The sequence below is a fragment of the Corylus avellana genome, chromosome 9 (assembly GCF_965113065.1).
Source record: "Corylus avellana chromosome 9, dhCorAvel1.hap1.2, whole genome shotgun sequence".
Lineage (NCBI taxonomy): Eukaryota > Viridiplantae > Streptophyta > Magnoliopsida > Fagales > Betulaceae > Corylus > Corylus avellana.
The window spans coordinates 5,565,856-5,585,046 of record NC_142498.1 but is presented as its reverse complement, the minus strand read 5'-3'; the positions used below and the strand labels follow the sequence as shown (position 1 = coordinate 5,585,046).

The following is a 19,191-nucleotide window of genomic DNA, read 5'->3' as shown; positions in this document are numbered from 1 at the left end:
AAAGATGGAATGGACAAAGAAGAATATCAGATAATTTTATGGATATACAAATTTGTTTATTTTTTAAAAATAACAAAAAGGCAGAGAAGAGGGTCAGCCACATATTTTTTAGGTTTTATTTGTTCATATTTTTTTTTTCTTAAAAAAAAACTATTATAACGTGATATAAAGATGAAAGTAGTTTAAGTGTTTTATGTCTTTTTACTATTCATTAATACTTTTATTATTTAAAAAAAAAAAGAAGAAGAAAAAAGTATTATTAAACAAAGAACCTATAAATATTCTTACGAGATTAAGTTAGATTATAGTTTAATTCAATTCTAATGTAAGCTCTATTTGTTTCAACGTAAAATGATTTTGAGTGAAACTATAACCCAACTTAATCTTGAAGAAATATTTATAAGTTTGTTGTTTAATAATACTTTTTTCTTCTCTTTTTTTATGAACAACAAAACTCCATTCCAAGCATGAATGGTCGGTTATGAATTTCTCTGGAGTGCCATTTTTGTTGGCCATGGCATATTCCAAAGCTTCACCTATGACATGCCATCCTTTTCTGCCTGGTGGAAGCTTGGGGGAAATGGGTTTGTGTCTGTAAATGCACAAGATCATGAAAGAAAGAGAAATGCTAAGGATTACAAGATGAAGTAGATACCAAAGGAAGATGTCCATATCTCTCTACTTAACAAGAAATGACAATCAATAAAGGCAACTTTGGTGTTGGTCAAGAACTAGCAAACATAGGATATAAATAGGCAAAGAAGGTGTACATCTAGCTAGCTAGTTGGCCTTTTCACCACCAAGAAACTGTATTGTTCATGTTGATTTAAGATTAAAACCAGTGTTAATTAACTTTTTTCCCAAATGAACTGCCACTCATTCACAAGTTGTCTCGATGAGCTGACACCTATTACGTTCAGCCAAATTAAACTACTAAACTACTATTTTTTTTTTTTTTTACAAAGAATCCTACCGTTAGTTAAAATCGTTACAAAAAGGTGAAATAACGAAAATAACTTAAGCTTAGTAACTAAATTTACATAAATACTCTTAAAACAAATATATACACGAAGTGATGTAATTTAGTAGACTATTGTACAATTGTCGTACAATTCGATAATGTGACAATAAAGATAAGTTATTGGATCACCAATTGTTAATAAACAAAAAAAATACTAATCTAGGGGTGATTTTTATTGACAACTCATTGTGTTGTATGACGGTTGTATAAGAGTTTATAAAATAGACAAATGAAATTAATTATGTCATTATTCCTTTGTATGTGCTTCCATTTCATTATTATTATATTTTTTAGTTTTTTCAAGGATAATTTTGTGATAAATTTCTGAGTGAACGTGCTTTGTGATCTTTACCTGAGCCTTTTTTTTATTATTTATTTTTGAAAAAAATTTTAATTTCTTAGGTTTGTCGAAATAAATCATTCTATGTGTTTTTCGTCCAAAAAAGTAACGTCTATTGGTGTCACTCTTAACATTTTTGTCACATAAAATTAAAATAATAATTTTTTAATTTTATTAAAAAAATAATAATAATTAAAATCTAAAAAATAAAAATAAAATAAAAACCCCCAAGAGAGCACCCCACTGCTGGGCCACGGCCACCCAGCAGTGTTATTTATTAGTTTTGGAAAATAATTGTGCTTTAAATATAATTTTGCGCCCCACTTTCAAAAAAATAATAATAATAATAATAATAATTTTGCGCCCAAGTAGATTTTTAATGAGGCTTTTGTTCATTCAAAATGACAACTAGTTAGTTTTTTTTTATGGTTTTAATCAAAATTTTAGAAGATATCAAATTCTTATCTTAAATATTTCGAAACTGTCAACACTGATCGAACAAGATCATTCATAACAGTATGAATGCTGACCTTATTATTTGGTTAATAGGACATTGCGTGGTAGTATGATAAAAAAGATAATTATTAAATACAAATAGACGTTGTACTTGTGCCATGTTTTTTATTCAAACTATAATTAATAAATTTGAGCTCTATAATTATTAAATACAAATACACATTGCACATGCACTACAAAAAACAGGATGGTTACTAACGTGACAAATAGTAACAAAATTTTGCCACATCAGTAATTATTGACGTGCAAAAAGTGGCACGTCAACAATTTTTTTTTTGACGTGTTGAATATGACACGTCAATATTTATTTACGTGTTACATTCAACACGTCAAGATTTCCTGGCGTGTCAATATTTGACACGTCAAGAAATTTAAATTTAATTTAAATTTTTAAAATTTTATTTAAATAAATTAATATTTAAATATTTATTGACGTGTTAAAATTAGACATGTAAAAATTTATTGACGTGTCAAAATTGCATGTCACTTTGACATGTCAATATATTTCATCTTTTTTAAATTTTTTTTTTTTTTTATATGCATGATTCCTGACGTGCTATTTTTAGCATGTCAGGAATCTGATATTCTGATATATTTATTTATTTATTCATTAATGAAGATTGGGAGCAATTTTGACATGTCAATAAATTTCATCTTTTAAATTTTTTTTTTTTTTTTTTTTTTTATGCATGATTCCTGACGTGCTATTTTTAGCATGTCAGGAATCTGATATTCTGATATATTTATTTATTTATTCATTAATGAAGATTGGGAGCCTAGCCTACCAAGAAGAATTCCATTTTCAAACTTTCACAACGGAAGAAAATCATGCATCCAAGTTTCATCTTTTTTTACACAGTCGACAGTTTTATATTAACACTTCCTGCAAAATTAGCTGAATAAGAAACATTATCTGACAATGTCTTTTGTAAATATATATATTTTATATCAGGTTTATTTATATTATATATATATATATTTTATCTTTTTTTTTTATATGTCAGATTCCTGATGTGCCATTTTTAGCACGTCAGGAATAAATAAATAAAAATAAATATTTTTTATATCAGGTTTATATATATTATATATATATATTTCATCTTTTTTTTTTTGTTTTTTTTGTTTTTATTATGTCAGATTCGTGACGTGCTGAAAATAGCACGTTAGAAATAAATAAATAAATATATATATTTTTATATCAGGTTTATTTATATTATATATATTTCATCTTTTTTTTTTTATTTTTTTTTTATGTTAGATTCCTGACGTGCTAAAAATAGCATGTCAGAAATATATATATATATATATATATATATATATATATATTTCATGTATTTTTTTTTTCCTATCTTCTTTTCCTCTTCTTTTCCCTTTATAATTCTATTATATATTGATCTTCTTTAATCCATTTTCTTTTATTTTCAGACTCAGCTCTCTCTCTCCTCTCTCAATCTCCCTAGCCTCTTCTCTCTGCACATGTAGCCGGCCAGCTCCTCTAGAGGGAAGAAGAAAAGGAGAAAAAGAAGATAGAGGAAGAAGAAGAAAAAGAAAAAAAATGGGAGAAGAGAAGAAGAAGAGGAGCAAAGATAAGAAGATTTTTTTGGGTTTTTGAAGATTTGTTGAGTTTGAAGTTTGGGTTTTTGATTTTTTAGGTTGATTTTTTTATTTGGGTTTTTGATTTTTTGAAGATTTTTGTGGGTTTGGGTTTTTGAAAATAGAGGAAAGAAGAGAGAGAGAGAGAAAATGGAGAAAAGAAGAGAAGGGAGATCTAAAGCATATTGTCGTATGTGGATTTTGACAAGAAAAGGACTAGAAGAAGAGACGCAAAAGAAAAGAAAAAGCTGAGAAAATTGAGAAACTGGAGAATAGAGACGTTGACCGTACGGTAGTGGTGAAAAAGAATTAAAAATATATATTATTTTAATAGAAAAATAATTTAAATTAATAAATTTTTTAATTGAAAAAAAATTCCAGAAAATTTTTTTTTTTAAAAAAATTATTATTTTTTAATAATTTTTAAATTACTCATGTGTCAATTTTGACTCGTCAGGAAATTTCCTGACGTGTCAAAATTTGACACGTCAGAAATTTTTTTGACACGTCAGAAATTTTTTTGACGTGTCAAAGAGTGATACGTTAGAAAATTTTTCTGACATGTCAAAATTCTGACATGCCAATTTTAACACGTCAGAAAATTCTAACGTGTTACATCTGACACGTCAGAAATTTTCCATTTCTGACACCCAAAATGTTAACGTCCCACACAGGTCAAAAAAACCCCGTCATGAAGGTTTTCTAACGTGTCAGACCACCTGACACGTCAAAAAACCCATGTCAGCAAAAAATTAGTTTTTTGTAGTGATGTGACATGCTTTCTTATTAGGAGATATGCTAGAATTTAATAAAAACTCAATATTTTGCCCATAAGTCCAAGTGGCAAGATGTCATATCATATTTTTAGTGAAATGAAAAAAAACAAAACAAAAAGAAGATAATGTGGCATCTTGCCACATGAATATTTATGGGCAAATATGAAATTTTTATTAGAGTCTATCACCATATCTCTTCTTATTATTTCTTAGGCCTCCTTGTCCGATGTGTCATCACACGGTGGGGTTTAAGTCAAATCCATAATTTGAGTTTTATGGTACTTCACTCCTTTTCATACAAATTGCATATGCTAAAAAGATTCATGTGATTAAAATAAATATGGAGGCTTGCACGAGGGATGCGTTGTAAAACACATAATAATTTTTTTTTTCTAACATTTTTCAAGTCTTGTTAAAAGGTCATTAATATCAATATTGGTGTTATAAACTTAGCTTCCAACAGTGCAATTTAACAGAGTAATGCTATATACGATTCTTTTTATCCACTCAAAATTGATGCAACTTTTTAAAATTATTTCGCAATCAAAATTTAATAATGATCTACTATTAATCCAATGATCAAAATGGTGACTTAGCGATTCCTCATTTTGCATTCTTCTATTCTTGTTTTTCTAAATTTAGGGTTGTAACTTGTAATCAAGTTAAGCCAAGTCGAGCTTTGGGATTTTGGGATTGGCTCATTTAAAAATACTTCTACCAAGACGAGCTAAAAAATCCTTGTTTGAGCTCGACTTGCTAGAAATTCAAGCTCATTAAAAAAGCTATTTCAAGTCGAGCCAAGTACTCGATTGACTTGGCTCGACTCGGGCTTAAGTGTAAAGTCAAGTCGAACTTGAGCTCGAGTTCAGTAAAAAAAACTCCATTCGAGTCGTTATTGGGTAGCTTGGCTCTGCTTGAGCTCGGCTAGACTAAATTCTTTTGTCCTCCAACAGTTGACTTAGCGAATCTTTTGGCTTGGATAGTAGGATTAACTCTCAATATTCTATTTTGTTTTGAAATTCGAGTTACATGGAATATGGCTGGTTTGCTTTTAATTAATTTAGGATTGCATCTTATATAGTACCTGTTCCCTTAAGGAGGATGAAAACCTGGTCAAATTTTCCAGAAGTTAGACTTGATCTTCGAAGCAACTTCAAGTATCTATTTTAAAACAAGTTAGTTTAATTTGTGATAATATGCATGTGTGATTTGTAATTAAGGCTTGCTCCAATAGTTTCACGTATACTAGGCTTCGTTTGGCAAAAGCCATGGCCTAGACACTGTTCAGTGTCTGGGCCATTGACCGATTTTCAGACTAAACATTTTGACATATTTTTCCAATTTTGCCCCTCTCCGAAATTTTTCCACATCGCACATTTTGAGACTTGCTGCCAGTGAGAGACCATGCGGGTCTGGCCGGACCCAAGCCGCCCCAGCATCGCCAATCTGCGGCGTGGTTCGCTCTCCGTGATCGCCAACCATTTTTTCTCTTCTTCCCTTTCCCCTCTCTCACTCTCGCTCACCACGATGGCACCATAGAACCAAGGTAAGGATTTTCGGGTGTGATTTTGAAACAGAAGAAGCAAGCAAAAATGCAGAGGAAACCCAATGGCAAATTTAGGGAAGATGAACCAGAGAAGAAAAAGAGGGAGAGAGAAAGAAGACGAAACTGGCCGAGTTTCTGATCATCCCTTTCGTAAATCATAGTTGCTGATCATCATCCCTTTTCCTTCTGGTTTTCTCCAAACTCTGCGTCAACCCCATCTCTTCTTTCTTCATCACATGCATCCAAATCCCAGATAAATTCAACAGCCACCAAATTCTCGCCCTTCCCAAAAACCTTACCATTTTCTTACCTCAAAATGCTCCACTGCTACTTCAACACCATAAAGAAGAAAAAATGAAAAAACCTTGCCATCTCACTCTCTGGTTTTGGATAGTGAGAAGGGAGAGCTCGTGAAAGCTCCGGCGAGAGTAGCGAAGAAAGGTGTCGGAGGGGAAGACCTTGGCGACTTTGAAGAGTCACAGCGAGGCGGAGAGGAGAAGAGATGGCGGCCTAGTCCCCTCCACGGACAAGGCCGTCTGGCCACGACCCATCTGGGTCCGCCCAGACCAACGGCGGGTCTGGCGTGGGTCTGGCCTAGACCTGCTTGGTCTCTCATGGGGAGTCAAGGGCAGCTGGTCCCAAAGAGTACAGCGCTGGATATTTTGGGAGAAACAACTAAAGGGTAAAAGTGTAATTTCACATCAGGAAAATGACAACAATAGTGTCTAGGCTGGGCCATGCCTTTTGCTAAACACCCCCCTAGTGTAATCTTATGGAAAACTAGCTTATAACCCTAGCAATATGCAACCTTTTTATTAAATTCAAACAATCACTTCGAAGAAAAAAAAAAGAAAAAGAAAGTGATGTTTGAATACTATTACTATTCATACATCGCTATTCACTCGTGAAAGGCGACGTTGGAATAGTGTGTTACTGTTCAAACATTGCTAAGTAACTATTGAAAATATTGGTGCTCAAAATTTGCGTTTATAACAACCACCTACACCAAAAAACTTCAAAATTTCTCACTCTTTCACCCACACATAAAAAAAAAAAAAAAAAAAATTCGATGCATGGCTGCCAAACCTATGAGAAGGGGCGGCCAGCGAGCCACCCCTAGCCAACTCTAAGTGTGGCTCGCGGGCCACCCCTAAGGTAGAGGTGGCCTTTCGGGCCACCTCCCCACCCCTTTATTTTTTTTTATAAGTAAATTAATTTGATTTTTTTGTTTTATATATACATATAAATATTTTTTCTGGTATTTTTTCTAATTTTATTATCTTATTGTTTATATAAGATATTTATCTTATTGTACTTGTTGAGACTATCATGCTTGGGTTCTATATGATCAAATTGCACATGAAAATAAATTATGGGGCATGGATTGGTTGTAGCCTTGGGAATTATGGAGAGAAAATAGAACTTTGGAGCTAATGGATTCAACTCTTGTTGAATCCTATATATTATGCCCTCCAGATTTTGAGATGCATTCATGTGGGTCTCTTATGCGTACAAGAGTTAGCAGCGGGTAGGCCAGCCATGTATGATGTTATCTCTATGCTTACTAATGAAACTATGTGACTTCCTACTCTGAAACAAATAGCATTTTCTACTCAAAGAAATTCGATAAAGACAAATTTACCTAGTTATTCAACAAGTATAACCATTTCAGAGATGGATCCCCGGTGAAGATGGAGACCTCAACATAGAGATAAATTGAAGCAGAATGAGACAAGGATAAATTGGTCCTTTAGTTTTATTTACGTTATTAATTTTATTTGTAATTCAATAATGGGCTCGACCCAAAATTTTAAGTTATTTGTAAATAATAGACTTGACCCAGAGTCACATTAGGGTTATGGTTAGAGTTTAGTTTCCTAGACTATTTAAGCATAATGTTCTATTGTAATATAGAGATTATGTTGAATGAAAAAACATATGCTTCTTTGAAGTGTGATTTCTCTTCTTTTTGAGTGGTGAGACTCTGCCAAGACCAATGAGAACGACTCTAGTTCAACTCCACTATTTTCGTTATTTCGGCGACACTTTAAATTAATGCAACGGGAGATTTATCTTTTATTTTCTTTGCTTTCTATTTTTTTTTCCATCCTACGTCATAAATATAAGGTGAAAGATGTTTTTCTGTGTTCTGATAGTGTTTTTAATGTGATATTATGCTGTTTGTGATTTGCCCACGAAAAAAGAAGGGTAGAATTGCTTGTTCCAAGAATTTTATTACAACTTCATAAAGTTGGCTTGAATTGTACTATTAGTACACCTCTAGGCTCTAGGAAAATTGCTTTTGCATTTGATATTTCTGAATTCATGTTGACGAGTCTATACAACTTGATTCCTTGCAATTTGATATTGCTGCACTAAAAAAAGAAGTAAGCCGAGATGTCATAGTACTGATAATGCAATCCCAACTACTTGCCTGCCTGTTTGAGTGTTTGTCACAACACACAAGATGCCTGCCCGATAACTTAAGGTGTCCTGCTTCCATAGAATCGATTGGAATGGTGTTACAATTCTTGTGTCTCATATGGATTAAGCCTAGTCCTAATAATATGTATATAAGTTATTGGATACCCTCATTTTGTAAGCTGGTTCTTAAGAGTAAATTCTACCCAAGATTTATGTCATTTGGTATCAGAGTGGGCCACCACGTCAAGTGTAAGATTTGTAGAAAAAGACAACAGAAAGATAATTGTAGAGAAGAAATTTGTATTTCTAATGTCTTTTTCTACATGGTATCAAAGCCACCATTTTCTTGGTGCCTCTTTTAAGCCTTCATTCCCTGTCCGTACAGTCTTCTTTTTTCATTTGATCGTTCTTTTTAGTGTTTCTTTTTGTTTTAACAATACACAAAACGTTTGTTGCGGTTGTTTTTGTACGTGACGGAAATTTTAGAGGTCTTATTGCGCAAAATCGGAAAGTCTGTGAAGAAACGAAGTTGCCACGCGCCTCCACCGCCTAGCACGCGCTCCACGAGCCAAACACTCTCTTTGAGCTTGAGTTTCACATGCCACACGCGCCCCAGTCTCTCCACGCACCAGATCTACAGTCCCACGCTACACTAGATCCCTGCCCGCTGGTGCATATTGCCTTCTATGTTCCGCGTCTCACTAGATCGCTGATCGCTGGTGCATCATAGCTGCTGTGCACGCGTCACACCGGATCGTTCCCTGAGGCTGTACCTACACCTTTGAAATAATGATAATGCGGAAATATGAACGAAAATAAGATAGAAAATAAACACAAAGATATATGGGTGGTTCAGTGTTAGACACTAACGTCCACCACTCTGAATACCCCTAAGGGCTACATTGTGCTCATTAACTTGATTTGTCTACAATACAAAGGTCCCTAATTATAGGGTAATGTCTAAATATAAGTATAGTAATCAAATCTCCTTGATTAAATTACAATCCCAATATTTGATTACAATCAACCCATAAATAGAAAATATTTGATATCAACGTAATTATGGAATATATGGAAAATATATTATATTTTTCGTATATTATAACATCCCCCCTCAAACTTAAGGTGAAATATTCTGGAACCTTGACTTTGAAATCTGAAACAATGATGATGGTGGTGGCGGAGGCCGGGAACAAGACGTAGATGATGGCGACTGCCGGAGGAGATAGAGGCTGGCGGGCGGCCAACGACAGCGGCAGGTGGATGGTGAATGCAGATTCAAAAGGGCTGACAACGAGCCAGGGCTGACAATGAGCCAGGGCTGACAATGAGCTAAACTTCAAAAGGGGCCGACGACATGCCAAAATCCAAAATGGGCTGACAACTGGCCAGGGTTGACAATGAGCCAAAACTTCAAAAGGGCCGACTAGGGCCAAAACTTGAAAAGGGCCAACTATGGGCCAGGGCCGACTTGGGCCAAAAATAAAAAGACAATGAGCCCACTTGGGCGGTTGTCATATCAGCGCACCGAACCTGACCGGCACGTGTGACGACACATGGAGGAGCATGGCAAGTGGATGTAGCGGAATAATGAGATAGTTGGAGAGAACACCCGAAAACATCAATGACTTTGAAGGCCACAAGAAAGTGGCTCTGATACCATATTGAAATAATGATAATGCGGAAATATGAACGGAAACAAGATAGAAAATAAGCAAAAAGATGTACAGGTGGTTTAGTGTTATACACCAATGTCCACCACTCGGAATTCTCCTAAGAGTTACATTGTGTTCATTAGCTTGATTTGTCTACAATACAAAGGTCTCTATTTATAAGGTAATGTCTAAATACAAGTATAGTAATCAAATTCCCTTAATTTGATTACCATCAGCCCATAAAGAAAGAATATTTGATATCAATGTAATTATGGAATGAGAAATGTTAAAAATCATTCTCTCAACCATCTCTCAGCCATCTCCCTATAATGAATGGATGAATCTACCATGAAATTTTTGTAGGACCCACATGAGTCCATAAATCAATGGTGGATCCATTATATTTTCAAAAAAAGATGGTTGAAAGATGATTGAGAGAATGATGTATAGTATATTTTTCATGGAATATATGGAAAATATATTATATTTTCTGTATATTCTAACAAGATCAAATGGGTTGCGGTTTTGTGGTCAAGTCAAGTGGTCTATAGGCCAGGGGTTAGTGTCAATTGAGTGGGACATTGAGGAAGTCGGTTGCGAAGCATGATAATACATTAGTCGAATCTTAACCATGTGTATCTAAACTCTTAGGCGACCTCCCACCCTTATAAGATGGTTTTCAAAGACAATTTATATCACGTTTATATCAAATGGTGTCCCCAGTAATCTTGCCTTTCCATGTTTGGTTATTGTCATATAACTCAGTAACACAATATGAATTGTGACGAGTCAAGATTTTGGATGGCAAACAAGTTGAGAAATGGAAGAAGAAAAAATATAATAAGCACATTAACTTAGTTTTTTCATGGGTAATTTTGTGATAAATTTCCGAGTGAACGTGCTTTGTGATCTTTCCTTGAGCTTTTATTTATTTTTTTTAATTTAATTTAATTTAATTTCTTAGGTTTGTCGCAGATTGAAATAAATCATTCGATGTGTTTTTCGTCTGAAAAAGTAATGTCTATTGGTCCCCAAGAGATATATCAATCGGCTGGGACCATGCCTAATGAAGCGGAGGTCACTAGTTCGAATCCCCCTCCCCCCTCTTGTGCGGACATGTCAAAAAAAATAAAATAAAAATGTAACGTGTCACACTAACATTTTTGCCACATAAAAATAAAATAATAATTTTCTAATTTTATTAAAAAATAAAATAATTAAAATCTAAAAAATAAAAATAAAAAAGAACCGCAAGAGAGCACCCACTTCTGGGCCGCGACCACAACCAGTAGTGTTATTTATTAGTTTTGGAAAATAATTGTGATTTAAATATAATTTTGTGCCCAAGTAGATTTTTAATGAGGCTTTTGTTCATTCAAATGACAACTAGTTAGTATTTTTTTTTTTTTTTAATCAAAATTTTAGAAGATATCAAATTCTTATCTTAAATATTTCAAAATTGTCAACACTGAACAAGATCATTCATAACGGTATGAATACCGAGCTTATTATTTGGTTAATATATAGGACATTGCGTGGCAGCTTGATCAAAAAGATAATTATTAAATACAAATACATGTTGTAGTTGTGTCATGTTTTTATTTCAAACTATAATTAATAAATTTGAGCTCAATAATGTTAATAAATTTGAGCTCTATAATTATTAAATACAAATACACATTGCACATGTGCTGTGCTTTCTTATTATTTCTTAGGTCTCATTGTCCAACATGTCATCACATGGTGGGGTTTAAGTCAAAACCATAATTTAAGTTTTAAGGTACTTCACTTATTTTCAAACAAATTGCATACGCGAAAAAGATTCATGTGATTAAAATAAATAGAGAGGCTTGCACGAGGGACGCGTTGTAAAGAACATAATATATATATATATATAACATTTTTCAAATCTTATCAAAAGGTCATTAATTAAAATATTGGTGCTATGAACTTAGCTCCCAACAGTGCAATTTTACCAGGAGTTAATGCTATATACAATTCTTTTTATATTCTTTTTATCTTCTCAAAATTGATATAACTTTTTAAAGTTACTTTTCCATCAAAATTACCATGAATCTAATTATCAAAATGGTGACTTAGCGATTCTTCATTTTGCATTTTTTTTTTTTTTTTTCCTAAATTTAGGATTGTAATCAAGTTAAGCCGAGTCGAGCTTTGAAATTTTGGGATTGGCTTGTTTAAAAAGACTTCTAAATGAGCCGAGCTTAAAAATCATTGTCTAAGCTCAATTCACCAGAAATTCAAGCTTGTTGAAAACGATATTTTGAGTCGAGCCATGTATTTGACTGTCTCGGCTCGACTCTGGCTTAAGTATAAAGCCGAGTCGAACTCGAGCTCGAGTTCAAGTTCAAGTTCAGTCAAAAAAACCCCATTCTAGTTGTTATTGGATAGCTTGGTTCGGCTTGAGCTCGGTTAAACTAAATTCTTTTGTCCTCCAACAGTTGACTTAGCGAACCTTTTGACTTCGATTAACTCTCAATATTCTATTTTGTTTTGGAATTTGAGTTACATGGAATATGACTGGTTTGCTTTTAATTAATTTATGATTGCGTCTTGTGAAATACCCGTTCCCTTAAGGAGGATGAAAAGCTGGTCAAATTTTCCAGAAGTTAGACTTAATCTTCGAAGCAACTTCAATTATCTATTTTAAAACAAGTTAGTTTAATTTGTGATAATATGCATGCGTGGTTTGTAATTAAGGCTTGCTCCAATAGTTTCACGTATTAGTTGTAATCTTATGGAAAACTAGCTTATAACCCTAGCAATACGCAAGCTTTTTATTAAATTCAAACAATAACTTCAAAAAAAAATAGCCAATTAATGACATTTGGGATAGTGACATTTTTTTTTAAAAAAAGTCAACAATATATGGGTTTTACTATTCAAACGTCATTATGCATAAAATAATAATATTTGAATAGTATTACTATTTATGCGTCTCTAATGTAACATTTGAATATTATTATTATTCATGTGTCGTTATTCACACGTGAAATGCGACGTTTGAACAGTGTGTTATTGTTCAAAAGTCACAAAGTAATTTTTGAAAATATTATCGCTCAACATTTACATTTAGAACAACCACCTATACCCAAAAACTTCAAAATTTCTTACTCTTTCACTTATACACACATAAAAATATATATTTTTTAAAAAATAATGAAGGTTGGCTACCTGGGGGAGGGGGTGGCCAGTGAGCCACCCCTATGGGCCGGGGGTGGCGCTGGCCACCTTTAGGGTGGCTTGCGGGCCACCCTTGTGGTGGGGGTGGCCTTTCGGGCCACCTCCCGTAGCCACCCCTCTGATTTTTTAAAAAAATTAATTTGATTTTTTTTTGTTATATATAGATTGGTATTATAAATATTTTTTTGGTAATTTTTTTTTTAAAAAAAATTTTAGTAAAGAGTGGTGACATGTGAATAGTGCATGCGTCACCTTTTTGGAAAGGTGAAGTGTGCACTATTTACATGTCGCCTTCTAAAAGGGGACGTGTTATAGTGTCAAACGTCACCTTCTGGAAGGTGATGCACACTATTCACACGTTGCCTTCCAAAAGGTGACGTTTGGGCTTAAATGTCGCCTTGTAGCAACATTATCACTATTCAAACGTCTTCAATTTTAAATCAAGTCACTATGTTTAAGGGCATTTTCCAAATGTCAACGTCACTACATCAAATAATGGCATTTTTTTGGGCTTAAAACGTCACCTTCCAAGTGTCACTATTTTGGCCTTTTTTTGTAGTGAATTGTTGATTTGAGCTCAACGGCAAAAATTAGATCGATGGATCAAATTAAAGCAACATTAAACAATAAAAAAGAGTTAAAAGTATAATAGATTTAGCCACCCGGCCCTAAAACCATTTTATATATTAAATTTTGGTTATTTTTTTAATATACTTTTTATTAATTATTGTTAGTGAAATTTTTGCACAGCTATATATTGAACGTATATGCACCCAAGTATGAAACTGTTGAAATTTTTTGGCCTATTTTACAATTTTAACCACACTAAAACCATTTAAAATGTTAAACTTTGAAATCTAATATGCCTGCAGATAACAAATTATTGCTGAGGGTGTACTCTTATTGGATGTGACAGCTTCTGAAATAAGGTTTATTTAAACATGGTTGAGACACCAAGTCTTGACACTAATTATTGAGAGGGTGTAGGTGAACCAGAAGAACATTCTCTGGAATAAGTGATGTATTATTGTATATTAACTTTTCATTCGGATTTACTTTATCCAATTTGAATTTGGTCACCACATTATGCATGAATGTGAGAATTTCCAATCGTGCATATTCCTTTCCAGGGCACATTCGAGGTCCTCCTCCAAATGGTACAAAAGTGTATGGTGCAGGCCCCCTCCCTTCAAATCTTGAAGGATCGAACTTCTCTGGTTCAAGAAAATATTCTGGATTTTTGTGTGTTGAATTTACAGTCCAGTATGTCTGCAAGAAAATGGATTCACACAAGTAAATCCCAAGCCGGATCTAGTTCGACTTCTAGGGACGGAACCAGGGGGCGGGGGCGATAGCCTTGAGAAATCCCGATTCCGTCCCTGTTAGCTTGTATTTGCATAATTGTTACGTACCTTCCATCCCTTTGGAATTGTAAAACCTGGGTAACTAAAGTGAGCTGTGACCTCTCTAAATCTTCCTTGAGCAGGTGATGCTAACCTCATTGCTTCACATGCCACATTCCAAGAATACTTCATCTTTTGAATGTCTTCCCAATTCAACAATTCATCCTCACCTTTGGAGTTCTCAATCTGCATTTGTTCTGTGTCAACCAAACAAACCACTTTCATGTCAAATTCAACTACTACCCATATAGCACGTAAATATGTTTTATTGTGTTTGATGTGGTTGTTAGAATATGAATTAAATGATTAAATTTATAATTTCCTGTTACCTTGTAGGATAAGTTGAAGTTTAACATGGTATTAAAATAAAGGTCTTGAGTTTGAACTTTATCTCCGTAATTCACATCCAATTTCAGTTAAATATTATACATGTTGAGTGTCACTTGTTGAGAGCGGATTTGAGCCTAAAAAAACACACACATGTCTATGAAATTGTTTCTACTCTTGTAAAATGTTAGAATATTTGATATTATTCTATTATGTTGCCTTATATATTCTAGCGTTTAGTTTAGGGTTTTTTGTTTATCACTCATTACTTCTTTATATATAGATGCCTCTGTAATCACACATCAATCAAACTCAATATAGGAGAGATGTAGTCCATTATATGCTTCCACTGTCTTTATCTCTTTCTTCTGCTCTAATATATTCAACAATATATTTAACATACCACATTTAGTGATTTGTATCATCGATGCAAAATAATTCAAAGATCACAAAAGAAGTAGAAAAGAGTATAATAATAAATAGGGTTACATTCACTTTACCCCCGAAGTTTCAACGGTTTCAATTCGAACCCCAGTGTTTAAAAATTGGCAATATACCCCCATAATATCTCATAAAATTTCAATTCAGACCATCCGTTACTAATTTCTGTCTAATTGGACGGAAATCATCCCACATGCGTCTCATGTGAGATTTTGAAGCCCTCTATTCCAATTTCGCCCTCATTAAAACCGATGAAATTATATAATTACCCTCAATTTCATAGGTTTTAATGAAGGTAATTATATAATTTCATAAGTTTTTAATGAGGGAAAAATTGGAATAGAGGGCTTCAAAATCTCACGTGAGACGCATGTGGGATGATTTTCGTCCAATTAGACGGAAATTAGTAATGGAGGGTCTGAATTGAAATTTTTTGAAACATTAGGGGTACATTGCCAATTTTTAAACATTGTGGTTCAAATTGAAAAATTCTTGAAACTTCAGGGGGTAAAGTAAATTTTTACCTAATAAACCAGACAATCACGCAAGATACCAAAATTTACTTGATTTGGCTTAACGAGCTTACATTTATAGATGAAGATGATTCATACGAAATTCACTATCAAAATGATAGAATATAAAGAGTATTACAAAGAAAACTACTCAAATCCAAAAGTAACAAAGTGGGTAAATTGCTTGAAATTGAAAGCTCAGGAGTGTAAATTGAGAGTTTTAAATTTTGAAAGTTTTCTCAAAGCGCGTGATAGTTCAGGGTTTAAAGTGAAGTTTCTATTAATGAAAACGTACCTCTTAAGACCTCGGCGAGTCGGCGTATACTTGAGGAAGCTCTGCCAGATAATTCACGACGACTGTAATGGTAGAACTTACCGTATTGTAGCTGGCAATGAAGAAAGCTATAATCCTAAGAGCGATCTCCTCCTCCTCCATTCCTCTGCCATTCTTATCCCTTTTATGGTGCATGCGAGTCAACAGCCCTTCATGTGCAGACCCTATATTCTCAGAGAGCTCCATTTTTTGATTTCTAATGACGCCCAAAAGCTCCTCACGAACGAGTTTGCCTCCTTTAATGGCTCGATTGAAGGTTGTGCCGGGAAGATTTACCAGAATGGCTACGAGGCCGGCAGTAACAAGACTGAAGGGATTTGCAAATCTGGTTACTTGCTCGTTGTCTTGGATGTCCATAAACAGCCGGCAAGCCAATGCAAAGGTGTCCTTCTTTGAGAGTGGAAAAGCTTCAATTCTTTACAAGGGGTCGACCAATCTTTCTCCAAGTGTTGTTTTGACATGGAGTCCATGATGGGTAGGTAACGTTGCAGAGGTTCTGGCTTGAGAAAAACAGGGCGAATGGCACGCATTTTGGCTGCCTCTGCTTTGGTAGAATGTTCAGCATCGGTGGGGAAAAGAAAAATTCGATCCAATGAACGCTGCAACCAGGTGGTGAGATGCTTGTTCTGATCACTTGAAAACAAGAATTTGTTCCCAGAAGCACCACAAAAGACAGCAAAGTTCTCTCCAAGCAAGGAGGTTCTGAACACGTCTGGTGAGTAGTTGCTCATTCTGTCGGCTATGAATTTCTCTGGATTGCCCCTTTTGCTGGCTTTGGCATATTCCAAAGTTTCACCTATGAAAGGCCATCCTTTTCTGCCTGGTGGAAGCTTGGGGGAAATGGGTTTGTGTCTGTAAATGCACAAGATCATGAAAGAAAGAGAAATGCTGAGGATTACAAGCTGAAGTAGATACCCAAGGAAGAGGTCCATATCTCTCTACTTAAAGGCAACTTTGGTGTTGGGCAAGAACCAGCAAACATACCTGGGATTTAAATAGGCAAAAATTGCATGTGTCTACAATTCACTAAATCTCAACCATTTGTTTGTAATGATCAGCTGAAAACAAACCACATTAATAATATAGAAAAGAGTAGAAAGAAAAAAACAAACAAACCATATTTTAAGGGTGGTCTTGCCTGTTAGAGATAAATATCAAAGCACTAGAAGGAGATAATTAATATTTACGTCATAGTCTAAGAGTTTACTTTGTATTATAGTTCTTGGACTAGTTCAAATATTATCTATTAGTACGTATTTCTCTCATAGTCTAAGAGTTTACATTATATTATAGTTCTTAGACTAGTTCAAATATTATCTATTAGCTGGATTAGATATAGATATAGTTCAAATATTATCTACTAGCTAGAGTAAGATACCTACTCATTGTATAGTTATTAATATTACAAACTCTACATGTTATCTATATATAACATACGTAAGATGTGCTCTTGGGTATTAAAGCCTAAAGCACTTTCACATTATTTTATTGCCAACCCCAATTTATATGTCATTTTATCTTTCTATTTTTCAAAATTACCATTGAATATGTGGGACTCGTATATAAAACTCACATAATGATAATTTTGAAAAGTAAAATAATAAGATAAGACTTATGGCAAAAAAACAAAAAGAAAAGAAAAGAAACATTTATCTTTTAAGAAGGTCGACCACCCCAAAACACGAAACTCGTTGATGGTGGGTAAATCAACCATACCATTTGACCTTAATTTTTTTTTTTTTCCTACATTGAGATGGCGCGATTCATTCTGTGTCACCCATTGCAAATTACAAATGCCTGAAATTCTCAATCATAAAGGACAGCCCTAATGAGCTGCTCAATGGTCCTAGTGTCTACTGTACCCCAACGGCTATTATAACCAGGTTTATGTAAATTATGGGGTCTATAAGTTTAATCATGAATATGAAATATTAAATCCCAACGGCTATTATAACCAGGTTTATGTAAATTATGGGGTCTATAAGTTTAATCATGAATATGAAATATTAAATATCCCCCCCCCCCCCCCCCAAATGATTGGTGTTCATATATATGACAGTTTACAAACTTATATATATATATATATATATTAAAATTAAAAAAAAAAGCACCACACTTTTATTTCAGTTTTATCACACCTTGCTAATTTGGCACAATCAATCAACGGTATTACAAATGAACAAAATTTTCCTCCAAATTGAGACAAAAATAACAAAAAAAAGTAAAGTTAATTAGCGGTACCCCATTAACAAATTGAGATAAAAGTGTGATCTATAACATTACTTATTCCAGTGAGAGGAAGAAAATAAAAATTTGAGATTATGATCTTGGCCTCTACTTTCCAAGTTCTTTATTACTATTGCCTACTACAAATTGACAAAGTTTTCTTCCAAATTTTACTCCCATAGCGTGGACGGCCAAAGGCTATCATCAACAACAACAAGGGCTGGATTTTTCAGAAACTTTAAGCCTCGTTGCCAAACCCTTTAGCATTTGCACAATTCTCTCCATTGTCGTCTCTTCTAGTTGGTACTTATTTCAAATTGATATTCAAAACGTCTTTCTTCATGGTTTTTTAGAAGAGGAAGTTTACATGGTTCAACCTCCTGAATTTTCGCATCCACAATTTTCAAATCATGTGTTGTCTGCATAAATCATTGTATGGCCTTAAACAAGCGCCTCAAGCCATAAGCATGAGAGCTCATGTAAGCAACGAACTGTTGCTCGAAGCCATATGGAGGCCGAGTATGATCCCCTTTCATGTCTTCCTATTCTTTGATGGGACAATATAGGAGCAACCTAGTAGTCATCTAATCCAGTCTTTCATGCATCTAGAAATTGATTTTCATTTTATATGTGATCACGTTTTAATTCACAACTATATATTCCTCAATATTGATTTGGAAGTCTCAACCAACTTTGGGTTTTTTTTTTTTTTTTTTAACAGTATCATGAATTATTTGTTGAATAAAAATGTGATATCTAGCATTCCTCTAAGAGCAATGCTCTATGCTTATCAATTTACCCTCCAACAGGCACCCTCGCTGTGGCATTTCATTTTGTGTTTGGACAAAAAAAAAGCATATTACACTTGCCTGA

At 34.0% G+C, this 19,191-nt stretch overlaps 1 pseudogene; it reads right to left on the bottom strand.

The window, feature by feature from the left end:
- Window positions 1–14,041: 14,041 nt before the first annotated feature.
- Window positions 14,042–17,024, bottom strand: LOC132190801 (beta-amyrin 6-beta-monooxygenase pseudogene; annotated as a pseudogene).
- Between the last annotated feature and the right edge of the window lie 2,167 nt (window positions 17,025–19,191).